The following is a 12,517-nucleotide window of genomic DNA, read 5'->3' as shown; positions in this document are numbered from 1 at the left end:
ATATATTAAATGTGTATACATTTAATACACCTAACGGAAGTGGTGAGGTCATAACCCAGGTCCTACCAGATCAATGACATGAAGATACAGACAGACAGACTGACGAAAACTGGCAGATTGAAATAGACATGTAGAAGCAGGGCTGACAGGGACTGGGGATACAGCTTGGTGGTAGAGCGCCTGCCAAGCAGAGAAACAGGGTGCTTGACTAACATGTGAGGTGCTAGGTTAGAGTCCCAGCACTACCAAAAAAGACGGGAGAGAGAGAGAGAGAGAGAGAGAGAGAGAGAGAGAGAGAGAGAGAGAGAGAGAAGGAAGGAAAGAAGGAAGGAGACAGAAACAGAGAGGCAGGCAGCAGGTACACAAACCAACATAACAAAAAAAGCAGATAGACACACAGTTATCCAAGCAAACAGAAGCCAAAACAGATAGCCACAGAGAAAACATGAGAAACGACAAAATTGCATGATGCAGTCTGTGATTTCCTGTGGGACTTTGTTCCTGTATTTCAGGAAGCACATGGGGGTGGTACACATGACCCTTACATTTCAACCTCCTCTCTGCCAAAGACACCTGTCAGCAGCCCACCTGCACAGTGCCCAGGCAGAGCCATTAGCCCTAACATCTTCCAGACACTTGGGTGCAGACCCACACCTGCTCTACAAGCCTGAGACATGCTTTCACTTCTGCAGGTGACACCTTGTAAGCTAGACAGCACACCACAGACTGGACATCTCAGCACAGCTGCCAGCCAGAGTCACCCAAGGACCTGGAGCATTGCTGAGCAATCACATCCAAATCTCCAGGGCTGAGGCACTGGTACACTAGTGTGTGCTGATGGGTCCAAACTACAGAGAAATGCAAGTGGCCAGGTTTGATGCCATGAGTATAGGATAGTTACCATTCTCAATTCTGATTTTTTCCCTCTCCCTCCCCCACTTTTTTTGAGATGCAGTCTTGTGATTTAGCCCCAGCTAGATTGGTCCCACTCATCCCTAAAGATTTACTGATAGTTAACTGTGGCTAAGGGGAGGGATTTATGAGGCCCTGCCCATCTCTGAGGATATATGTGCATTTAGCCATTGCTGGGGAGGGAGAGACGTTTTCTCCAGTCATGTAGCCACCAGTAAGGTGCCCATACTCCTCACCCATACTCCTGTGAACAATCCCCTACCTGTGCTCCTGTGAACAACCCCTCATCCATTCTCCTGTAATCAATCCCTCACCAATGCTCCTGTAATCAACCCTAAATAAATTTATTGGTTCATACATACAGAGGGAGGGGGAGAGAGAGAGAGAGAGAGAGAGAGAGAGAGAGAGAGAGAGATGAAAGGAGATTTGTTGGGAAGAGGAAGATCAACAGGACTAGGAGGGGAGAATATGATTATGAAAATGCCATAATGAAACCCATTAATATATAATTAATATATTGCCTTCCGGTTTTCTATTGCTGTGAAGAGACACCATGACCACAGCAACTCTTTAAAGAAAACATTTAATCGGGTGGCTCATTTACAGTTTCAGAGGTTCAGTCCATTATCATCATGATGGGGAGCATGATGGCATGCAGGCAGACATGGTACTGGAGGAACAGCTGAGAGTCCTACATCTTGCAGGCAATAGGAAATCAACTGAGACACTGGGTAGCATCCTGAGCATAGGAAACCTCAAAGCCCACCCCCACAGTGACACACTTCCTCTAACAAGGTCATACCCACTCCAACAAAGTCACACCTCCTAATAGTGCCACTCCCTATGAGATTATGGGGGCCAATTACATTCAAACTACTACATATATGATAAGAAGAAATGTTAAGTGTTAATATGTGCATTAAAAATATTCATATGCACATTTTAAAATTGGGGGTCCAGCTTCTTCTTCTTCGGGAAAACACCAAATGGCGGACGACACCGGTGCAGCGGGAGGGCCCGGAGGACCCCGGGAGCCCAGGACTAGGAGGCCTCGGCCGCTTCCGCGGAGGATTCAGCAGCAGTCTTAGGGGCCCGCGGTCGTGGTCGGGGCCGTGGCTGTGGTCGAGGCCGCGGGGCTCGTGGAGGTAAAGCTGAAGACAAGGAGTGGATCCCCGTCACCAAGCTGGGCCACCTGGTTAAGGACATGAAGATCAAGTCCCTGGAGGAGATCTACCTGTTCTCCCTTCCCATTAAGGAATCCAAGATCATTGACTTTTTCCTGGGCGCATCCCTAAAAGATCATGCCAGTGCAGAAGCAGACTCGGGCTGGCCTGCGGACCAGGTTCAAGGCTTTTGTCACTATTGGGAACTACAATGGTCATGTTGGTCTTGGTGTGAAGTGCTCCAAGGAAGTAGCCGCTGCCATCCGAGGGGCCATCATCTTGGCCAAGGGCCATTGTCCCTGTGCGGAGAGGCTGGGGGGGGGACAAGATTGGCAAGCCCCACACTGTCCCGTGCAAAGTGACAGGCCGCTGTGGCTCTGTGTTGGTGCGTCTCATTCCTGTCCCCAGAGGCACTGGCATCGTCTCTGCTCCTGTGCCTAAGAAGTTACTGATGATGGCCAGTATTGATGACTGCTACACGTCAGCCAGGGGCTGCACTGCCACCCTGGGCAACTTTGCCAAGGCCACCTTTGATGCCATCTCCAAGACCTACAGCTACCTGACCCCCGACCTCTGGAAAGAGATTGTGTTCACCAAATCTCCTTATCAGGAATTCACTGACCATCTTGTGAAAACCCACACCAGAGTGTCTGTTCAGAGAACCCAGGCTCCAGCTGTGGCCACCACATAAAGGTTTTTATACAAGAAAAATAAAGTGAATTAAATCTGTTAAAAAAAAATTGGGGGTACAAAAGGAAATATTTGCCAAGGTCAAAGAGCCAGAATGAGAACATGGCAGAAACAGGTTGAACACCAACATTGCTCTCTAGCAGAGCACAGGACCACACCCATGAGCACTGAGGTTGGGAGCAGCAGGAAGAGTGTTTGTCAGCAATAGGAATAAGAACCCAGAGCTCTACCACTGACCCCCATCCCTATCCAGGCATTCGATTCTGGCTTTGTGAGCTATCCATCCATCTGTCCTAGCTGGGGCTGATCTGAGAAAAGACACCGTCAGGGAAGCAAGGATGAGGAGTTAAAGCTTCTTCATTGAGTTTAATTAAGCTCACGGGGGAAGAAGAGCACAGGGCTTCCACAAAACTTTCTGCAGCTTTGTGTTTATTAGTCTTAATTCCAGAGTAACAAAAATGTTTTTCCCAGTTCACCAGAATAGAGCCTACACTATTCATTGAGAAACACTGCCATCTACTGTCGTGTGCTTACCACTGTTCATGCAAACCAAGAAAAAGTAATTACATACGGTTGCTTATGCACTAATTATGAATGGTTTCCAACATGCAACCCTCCTTTCCGAATGTCTTTTCTGCACTTAAAAATGTATATTATTTTCTCTTATAGCCACGAATGACAAATGGGTTTGGAATTAGACAAGTGCTTTCAAATATCAGCCTTGAAAAATGGAGCCTACAAACTAGGATTTGAGTAGGTGGGTCGTCTGGTAGTAGGGACTTAGAAACCAAGACGCTCAGTCACCACATCTTTAGGGAGTTGATAGGCCAATCTGGAAGGGCACAAGCTCTGAATTCCACAGAGTCAGCCTAAAAATAAATGCATGTGATGGCTACACAGGAAATCATTTAAAAAACCATGATAAGCATGTAGGAGCTGGGTAAGTGAGTGGCTCGCGGGGCTTGCCTAGCACACACAAAGCCATCTCCAGGACTCCATAAACTGGCTCCGGTGGCACATATCTGCAACCCCAGCACCCAGGAAGTAAAGACAAGACAATCAGTTGAGGTCCTCTGTTCTCGCCAGCCCCAACATCAGCCTTTACACAGAAATCAATCCACTGGTGAACCACACACAGAGCTCCAACTTTATGTGCCACCTGATCTTTGTAAATTTTTACTGAAACACAGCCATATTGTTTTCATAGTGTCCATGCCATTAATACACATATTAACAACAGCAAAGGTGAGGATGGGAAGGAGCTTGATGCATTGTTAGTAAAAGTGTAAAGTAGTCTAGCCACAGTGGATCTCAGCATGCAAGTTTATTAAATTTTTAAAAAATAGAACAGCCACAGAATCCAGCTACACCCCTCCTGGATCCCTAGGAAAGCAAGGGCAGCATTCAGCATAGACCAGTGTATACCTGTGTTTATCCTGGTGCTACTAAAAATGGTCAAGCCATGAATTCAGCCCAGATACCCACCAACAGATGAACATGGTGTGTGTGTGTGTGTGTGTGTGTGTGTGTGTGTGTGTGTGTGTGTACTTTCTCAGCACAAAGAACAGTGTAGCTAACAGGAAAATGTGTGGATAAGAGGTCATCAGATTAAGAAGAACAAGCAAGACCCAGAAAGATGTATATTGACAGGTGTAGTGGTGCACACCTGTGAACCCAACTCTTGGAGGTGGAGACAGGACAGTCAGGAGCTTAAGACAATTAATTCTCAGCCATATTTTGAACCTGAGGCCAGCCTAAGCTACATAAGATCCTATCTCAAAACAAAAAGAAAGAAAGAAAAATGCAAGGGAGGAAGAAAGGAAGGAAGGAAGGAAGGAAGGAAGGAAGGAAGGAAGGAAGGAAGGAAGGAAGGAAGGAAGGAAAGAAGGAAGGAAGGAAGGAAGGAAGAAAGGAAGGAAGGAAAAAAGGAGGAGAGAGAGGAGAAGGAAGAGGAGGGAATAAAAGAAAAAAACGCATGTTTTGTCATTACCAGAATCTAAAACAAAAGACATGAGAATAGAAAGACTATTGGGGAAGAGGAAGGCAGTCAGAGAGCTAGAGAGAATATTTGATGGTTAGAAATGGTAAATGTGATCAAAGCATGTTACATGCATCTGTGAAAAAGTCAGGATGGAGTCATCTTGTGTAAGTAATACATGCTAGTCAAAATGGGGCAAAAAGGAATGGTAAGTTGAATAAGTGCGGAAGACCATGTATAATTTCCTTTTGGCCTTTTACACACACAGGGTAGTTGTCTGTTTCTATCTTACTAACTTTTCTACATACAGTTGTATTTTACAAGCCACATACATGCGCGCACGCACACACACACACACACACACACACACACACACACACACACCTATCATGCATAAGATAAATCCATTTCCTTTCAAAGAACAACTAACACTTTAATTAAATAGCCCAGTTACCTAGGGAAACTGCACTTGTATCCATTACTGATTTGACTCAGAAAATCCACATCTGTAAGAGAACCAATCATCGGCTTTCATTCCGCATGCTTTGAGGATGTTTCTTAAAGATGGCTGGATAGTACTTGAAGGCACTTGCAACAAGTGCCTTGCCAAATGTTGCCACATTCCTGTTTGAGTTGTTCTTAGAGGACAGAGTCAGGTATCTGTAAACACAACAAAACTCGGCAGAGTCGTCCTGTTCTACCGCCCCACTTTTTCAGTAATGTGGGGGAAGGTGCGGACGGAGTAACCTCCCTGCACCCAGTCATTCACCCAGTCAAAAAAAAACTTTATTTAGAATCTGCCGTGCAACAATATTAATTTTAATGAATAATAAACATGTCTGAAGTGTTTCATACCTGTCCCCTCCTTTTAGACAGACAGAGGTGAAGACATATATTTTCTTTTACTTCAGTCTCAATGTGGCCCCAAAGTGGGGTGAAAATGGTTCTCCAACATACAGTTTAGCCCTTTATAGAATTCTAACATGTAAAATGGATACAAAGACACTGGAGAGACCAGGAGCGAGAGGGCCTCACCCTTTTCATCTCCCCGCTCCGCAGAGCCTGCGCACTACGGAAGCATTGTTGGAAGCTGCCATGGTGCTGTACTGAGGTGACTGAGAAAGCTGGTACTGAACTCAGTGACTTACATTTCCCTGAGGAGCTGCCCTAACCTTTAAAACCACACTGTGCTTTGTGGCGTCCTCGGGGTCCACAGTTCCTCCACGTGGCTGTGAGTCTTCCATCGGGGTCTGTGCCCCTCTGCTCACCCCCACCCCTGCTGCCTATGCTTCCCACAGCTGTAGACTAAAAACCACCAGGCTTCCTGGAAGTTGGTATAATGGTTAATCTTAACGTAAACATTATGGGATTTAGAGTCACCATGGAAACAAACGTCGGGGAATGTCTCCAATGGAGTTTCTAGGTTGTAATAACTGAGGTGGGAAAACTCATCCTTTTAAATGTGGGTGTCACTATGTGATGGCTGCAGTCAGTGCTGGACTGAAGACAAGGGAAACTGAGGTGGGCATTCATCTCCCCGCCCCCCAACTGTGGATGCCATGTGAACAGTACCTCAAGCTCCCGCGGTCCTGCTTTCCCCATGTGATGGACTACTCTTGAACTGGGAGCCTAAATAAATTCCCCCTTCCTTAAGATGCATCTACTGAGAGGCTCTTGCTTGAATGAGGAACACAGTCTTTGCATTCTGGAACCTCGGTGGTCCATTCTGGCAGTTAAACGCCTGTATGTTGGTTTGCTTTGCCACTTTACAAATAGAGAGCTCAGCTGCCTCTAGGCATCTCTACCCACGTGCTCGTGATGGTGGCCTTTCCTGGCCTTCCTGCCTAAGGGTTGAACCTTGAGTACAGGATCAGAGGACTTGCGGTTACTTCTATGTCTTTCAGATCATTACTGGTTATCCTATTTGGTTTTGATTGAGAATTACAGGGGTTGGGGATTTAGCTCAGTGGTAGAGTGCTTGCCTAGCAAGTGCAAGGCCCTGGGTTCGGTCCTCAGCCCCGGGGGGCGGGGGGGGGGGGAGAGTATTACAAATCCTAATATACATGAACAATCACACTTTACTCCTATAAGAAATGCTAAATCTATAGAAGCCAACACAAATATTAACAGAAAAAGCAGATCATACTGTCTCCAAAACAAGAGAGTCTCACTCTTATATCTTTTAAATTGAGAGACTCCCTCCCCACCAAAAGAGATCATTTCAGTAAGCATGGTACTTTAACTGTCAATGCCTATCTGAAATGAGAATAGTCCTCTGAAAATTTAAATGAATTGCCCAGATTAATAAAAATAGTTATGGCCTTGTAATGGTTAGTTTTAATTGTCAACTTGACACAATCTAGAGTCACCTGGGAAGAGAGTTTCAATGAGGGACTGTCTAGATCAGGCTGGCCTCTGTCCTTGGTGTGTGTGTGTGTGTGTGTGTGTGTGTGTGTGTGTGTGTGTGTGTGTTATAGACTGTGGAATGGGAAGGCACAACTCACCAATGGGTGGCACCATTCCCTAGGCTGCCTAAGAGTGGGAGAGAGCTGAGCACAGGCGTACATGTGGATCTTACGGTCCCCTGCTCTTGACTGTGGATGTGACATGAATAGCTGCTTCTGGTTCCCACTGCTGTGACTTCCCTGCTTCAGGTACTAGAATCTGGAATTGTGAGCTAAAATGAACCTTTTCTCCCCAGCTTGCTTTGTGTCTCGGGTATTTTCTCACAGCAACAGTAAACAAAACTAAGACAGTCTTCTGGGTTGCTTGCCTGCCCCCCAACTCATGTATTGAAATCTGATCCTCCAAACGGTGATATTAAGAGTAGGGTCCAATGGGGAATGCTGAGGTTATAAGTGTCACTTTCATGAATGGAATTAGTGCCCCTATAAAATAGTCCCAAGAAAGCTGCTTATCCCTTCCACTGTGTGAGGATACAGCAAGAACACCCATCAGTGGACCTGGGGGTGTTGGTAGAGTACTTGCTTAGCATTCTTGAACCCCTGGGTTCCATCTCCAGCACTGTAGAGCCAAAAATCCAAGCTCACATACAAGATTTGAAAACCCACAAATCTCTAAGCTCAAAAACCCACCAATCCCTGAGCTCAGAATCCCATACAGTGTCTAAAGAGCTGTAGCCCTTGTTTGGGCCAACCCTTCCCCCACAACACTTATAAGCACTGAATAAACCAGGCTTGGTGGCTCATACCTCTATCCCAGTACTGTAAGGAGGAGGCAGAAGTTCACAGTTTCTTTTGCTACAGAGAGAATTTGAGGTCAGTCTGGACTAGAAATCCTGTCAAGAAAACAAAACAAAAGGAAGGAGAGAAAGAGAAAGAGAAGAGAGGAAAATAACATTTATTTGTGAGCCAGGAAATGGGCCCTCAGCAGACACACAATCTACCAACACATTGATCTTGTCTTGATCTTTGCAGCCTTCAGAAAAGTGAGCAATAAGTTGTTTATAAGCCACCAATATATGGAATCTGCCATAAAGGATCAAACTGACTGACCAAGGCTTTATGCCCACAAATCACACCCCCCTTAAACAATTATCCCAAAAAGGACTAGAATTAAGTATTCATTCAAATACACACAGAGAGTGGTAGAGCATTTGCTTACCCTGAGGTGTGAGGCCCTAAGATCAATTCCCGACACAACAAAAATAAATAAATAAATAAAAATTAAAAGATAAATAAAGCACATCATTCTAGAAACAGAAAATCCAAGAAAACATTTACTCTGACACAAACTATGGGACGTTATGGAAACGACCACATTTTTCAATGCCACCTCACAAACTCCCAGCTCCTTTAGCTTGCTAACAAGGTAGAGAACAAAATCAAATTGTTTTTCCACCTTTCATTTGAAAAGATGTGAAGCATATTGTTACTATCAAACAAATATCAAATTTATACATAAAAAGAATCACCTTAACCATATCAGAAGGATGCCAAGCCATAAAGGATTATTAAACAGTCCAGTACAAACTGATAAAAATCAAAGTACACCCAAACCACTTTAGAAACTGCTGCCACTTCTCCTGAAAATATTGAGACACACCACACACACACACACACACACACACACACACACACACACACACACACACACACTTTAAACTGGGACCACGGTACCTGTCCTATTGCCAATGGGGTATTTTATTAATTGTACTCACTGAAAGACCACAGTCCTTGAAACCAGACAGAAATGCTTTGGGGACCCCTGGTGGTGATCTATGATTTTGGGAGTAACATTGAAATAAGCATAAATCACAGGACAGAGGCAGTCAGGGCCTGAGAACAGGCTGCTTAGACTATCATCTGCCTGGCTCCCAGCACCTTCAATGAATACAGTCCATCTCTCCCAACCATGATTGATTCGATCTCACATTAAGCAGCCTCCTACCAAAGAAAAATATCTTTTTCCCCCTCTGAGTTGGCTATTTCTCAGCCAGACTGCAATTGCCCCATATCCATCCTACACTGCCTCTCTCTCTCTCTCTCTCTCTCTCTCTCTCTCTCTCTCTCTCTCTCTCTCTCTCTCTCTCTCTCACTCACTAATTTTTCTTCACACTATAGGTAGTTACTTTTCAAAATGAAAATCTGTACCACTGGGTACCTTTCTTTTTCAAGTTCAAATTTTATATATTTTTAAATTGTATGTATTCATGTGTGTCTGTGTGAGGATATGTGTACATGAGTGTAGTTGCCCATGGAGCCCTATCAGGCCTTGGATCCCGGGAGCTGGAGTCACAGGTGGTTGTAAGATGTCTGACATGGGTGTAGGGGAGAGAACTCCAGTCCTCTGCAAGAGCAGTACACACTCTCAACCACTGAGCCATCTCTCCAACCTACTACTCACTACCATTCAACAGCTTTCTATTAAAGTACAAATCAAATGCTAATTTAGTTTGCTCTTTAAGTGCTGTAAGACAGTGGCTGCTACTCACCTCCCCAGGCCCACCTCATGCTCCTGTCAGCTTGAATTTTCTAACATCTGCCTTGAGAGCTTTTGCTCCTTTCCTTGAGCTCTCCTGGCACCGAACTCCACTGGGACCTCCCCCATTTTGTCTTGAATGGCACAGCACCTCTAGCTCTCCATTCCCGCTCCCTCTCCGCTTGTCATCCATCTCCAGGTGATGTGGTGGTTCTTCATCATTACGGGATCTGGACTCACCTAAGAGACACACCTGTGGGCATGTCTGAGCCGAATGGGGGTGGCAGCATTCCACAGGCTGCGGTCTCAGACAAATGAGAGTACAAATGCCAGTGTTTGTCTCTCGGCCTCCTGGCTGTGACGGCAGTGGGAGCAGCCGCTTCACTCCGGCTGCCGTGACTTCCCCACCTCAGACTGTGAGCCAGGACAATCCCTTCCTTCCTTAAGCTGCTCTAGGGCATTTTTGTCAGGACAAGAAGCGACTCATACAGATAAGACGATGCTCCATCTGGAAGTGTCTGTGTCACATATCTGTGCCTTTGAACTCCATAAGACTCAAGTCTTTTCCAAATAGCAAATACTTTATGACGTCATCTCAATGATCCATAAGTTATATTTACAGATCACATAAGCTCCCAATTCTCAAGCTTCAAGAAAATCAGGGATAGTGAGATGGCTCTGTGGGTAAAGGCACTCGCCAAGCCTGAGGACCTGAGTTCAAGCCCCAGCAACCACATGGTAGAAGGAAAGGACTGATGACTCCTAGCTTTCCTCCAACTGCTGCATGAACACAGTAACATGTATATGTACATGCGCGTGAGTGCGCGTGAGCACAAACACACACACATACACACACACACACACACACACACACACACACACGCAAAAAAAATTTTATTTTTAAAAATGAATAAAAATTAAATTATAAAAATAAAAACAATGATTGCTCTCCCATGGCTCAGAGGTTAAGAGCATTGCCTGCTCTTCCAAAGGTCCTGAGTTCAATTCCCAGCAATCACATGGTGGCAACCATCTGTAATAAGATCTGGTGCCCTCTTCTGGCCTGCAAACATACATGTAGGCAGAACACTGTTTACATAATAAATAAATAAATCTTTAAAAATAAATAAATAAATAAAATAAAAACACTGGCCAAACCATAATATGCCAGAATAGTAGCAATTAATAACAAAAATACATATTTCAGGGGCTCCAAAGATGGCTCAGTGATAAAGAGCACTTGCTACTTTTTCAGAAGAACAGAGTTTGATTCCCAGCACCTGTGTCCATCAGCTCACAATCACCTGTAGCTACAGTTCTAGAGCATCTGACACCCTCTTCTGGCTTCTGCGGGTACTTACTTTCTTACACACACACACACACACACACACACACACACACAGACAGAGACAGAGAGACAGAGAGAGACAGAGAGAGACAGAGAGACAGAGAGAGAGAAAGAGAAAGAGAAAATGAAAAAAATAAACACTCTTAAAACTGTGTATTTAAGTAAGTAAACGCCTAATCACTTGAAAAGACTCAGCAAAGTCATTTCATGCTTGCTTACACTTCCACATTCAGAACACTATTGAAGAGCCAGCCCTGAATACAAACCATCACAGGGTTGCTGTGCCTGTGACTCATACACCATCAGCAGCTTTGCCACCAGGGACAGGGTTTCCAAAGAGATGACAAACTCTCACCAGTGTCCAACAATAAGACAAGCATTCCCTGAACTGGTACTGAGTTAAAAGCTATGAGACAGCCTTACCAACAAGGATTAGGGAGACACCAGCTTTCAAACGAGATCCATGATAACAAAAGTCAAAAAGACCCCAGACTTTTTTTTATTTATTTTTTATTTTTTCATTATTCTATTTTTTTATTTTTTTCTTTCATTTTTCTTTATGAAGAAATTTTCTACTCACTCCACATACTATCCACAGATTCCCCCTCCTCCCTCCTCCCACCCCCTAGCCCTCTTTCCCAAGCCACCCCACATCCCCACATCCCCCAAATCGAGGTCTCCCATGGGGAGTCAGCAGAGCCCAGCTCACTGAGCCTAGGCAGGTCCAAGACCTTTCCCACTGCACCAAGGCTGTGCAAGGTGTCACACCACAGGCACCGGGTTCCAGAAGCCTGTCCATGCACCAGAGACAGATCCCGATCCCCCTGCCTAAGTGCCCCCCAAACAGTTCGAGCCAAACAACCGTCTTCCATATCCAGGGGGGCTAGTCCAGTTCCATGGGGGCTCTACAGCCACCAGTCCACAGTTCATGGGCTTCCACTAGTGTGGCCGGACATCTCTCCACGTCCTCCCATCATGATCTCGACGTCCCTCGCCTGCAGTATCTCTCCTTTCTCTCATCAATTGGATTCCCAGAACTCAGCCTGGTGCCTGGCCATGGATCTCTGTATCTGCCTCCATCAGTCACTGGACAAAGGCTCTATGATGACAGCTAGGTTACTTGCTAGGCTGGTCACTAGATTAGACTGGTCCAGCACCCTCTGGACCACTGCCAACAGACAAAGGTGGACCCCAGACTTTTAAGTTAGGATGCACTGGTATGGACCAGGAAAATGACTGTGAGTAAACGTGATTGGAAGACTGACAGCATAAGTTCAACACCAGAAACCAGACTGATGCTGTAGCACATCTGTATTCCTAACACGCGTGTGGTGAGATGGAAGGTAGAGACAGGAGAATCACCCAGGAGCTCACAGGCAGCAAGCCTGGAGTGTGCAGCACAGCATCAAAAACAAGAGAGACCCTACTTCAAGCAAGGCAAAACTCCTGACAGTTGTCCTCTGACCTCTACAAGTGTGGATGCAT

At 45.4% G+C, this 12,517-nt stretch overlaps 1 pseudogene; it reads left to right on the top strand.

The window, feature by feature from the left end:
- The first annotated feature begins 1,898 nt into the window (after window positions 1-1,898).
- LOC102904245 (small ribosomal subunit protein uS5 pseudogene) lies at window positions 1,899-2,794 on the top strand (annotated as a pseudogene).
- Window positions 2,795-12,517: the final 9,723 nt, after the last annotated feature.

Source organism: Peromyscus maniculatus, chromosome 11 (genome assembly GCF_049852395.1).
Source record: "Peromyscus maniculatus bairdii isolate BWxNUB_F1_BW_parent chromosome 11, HU_Pman_BW_mat_3.1, whole genome shotgun sequence".
In the NCBI taxonomy this organism is placed as follows: domain Eukaryota; kingdom Metazoa; phylum Chordata; class Mammalia; order Rodentia; family Cricetidae; genus Peromyscus; species Peromyscus maniculatus.
This window is presented reverse-complemented; position numbering and strand designations above follow the sequence as displayed.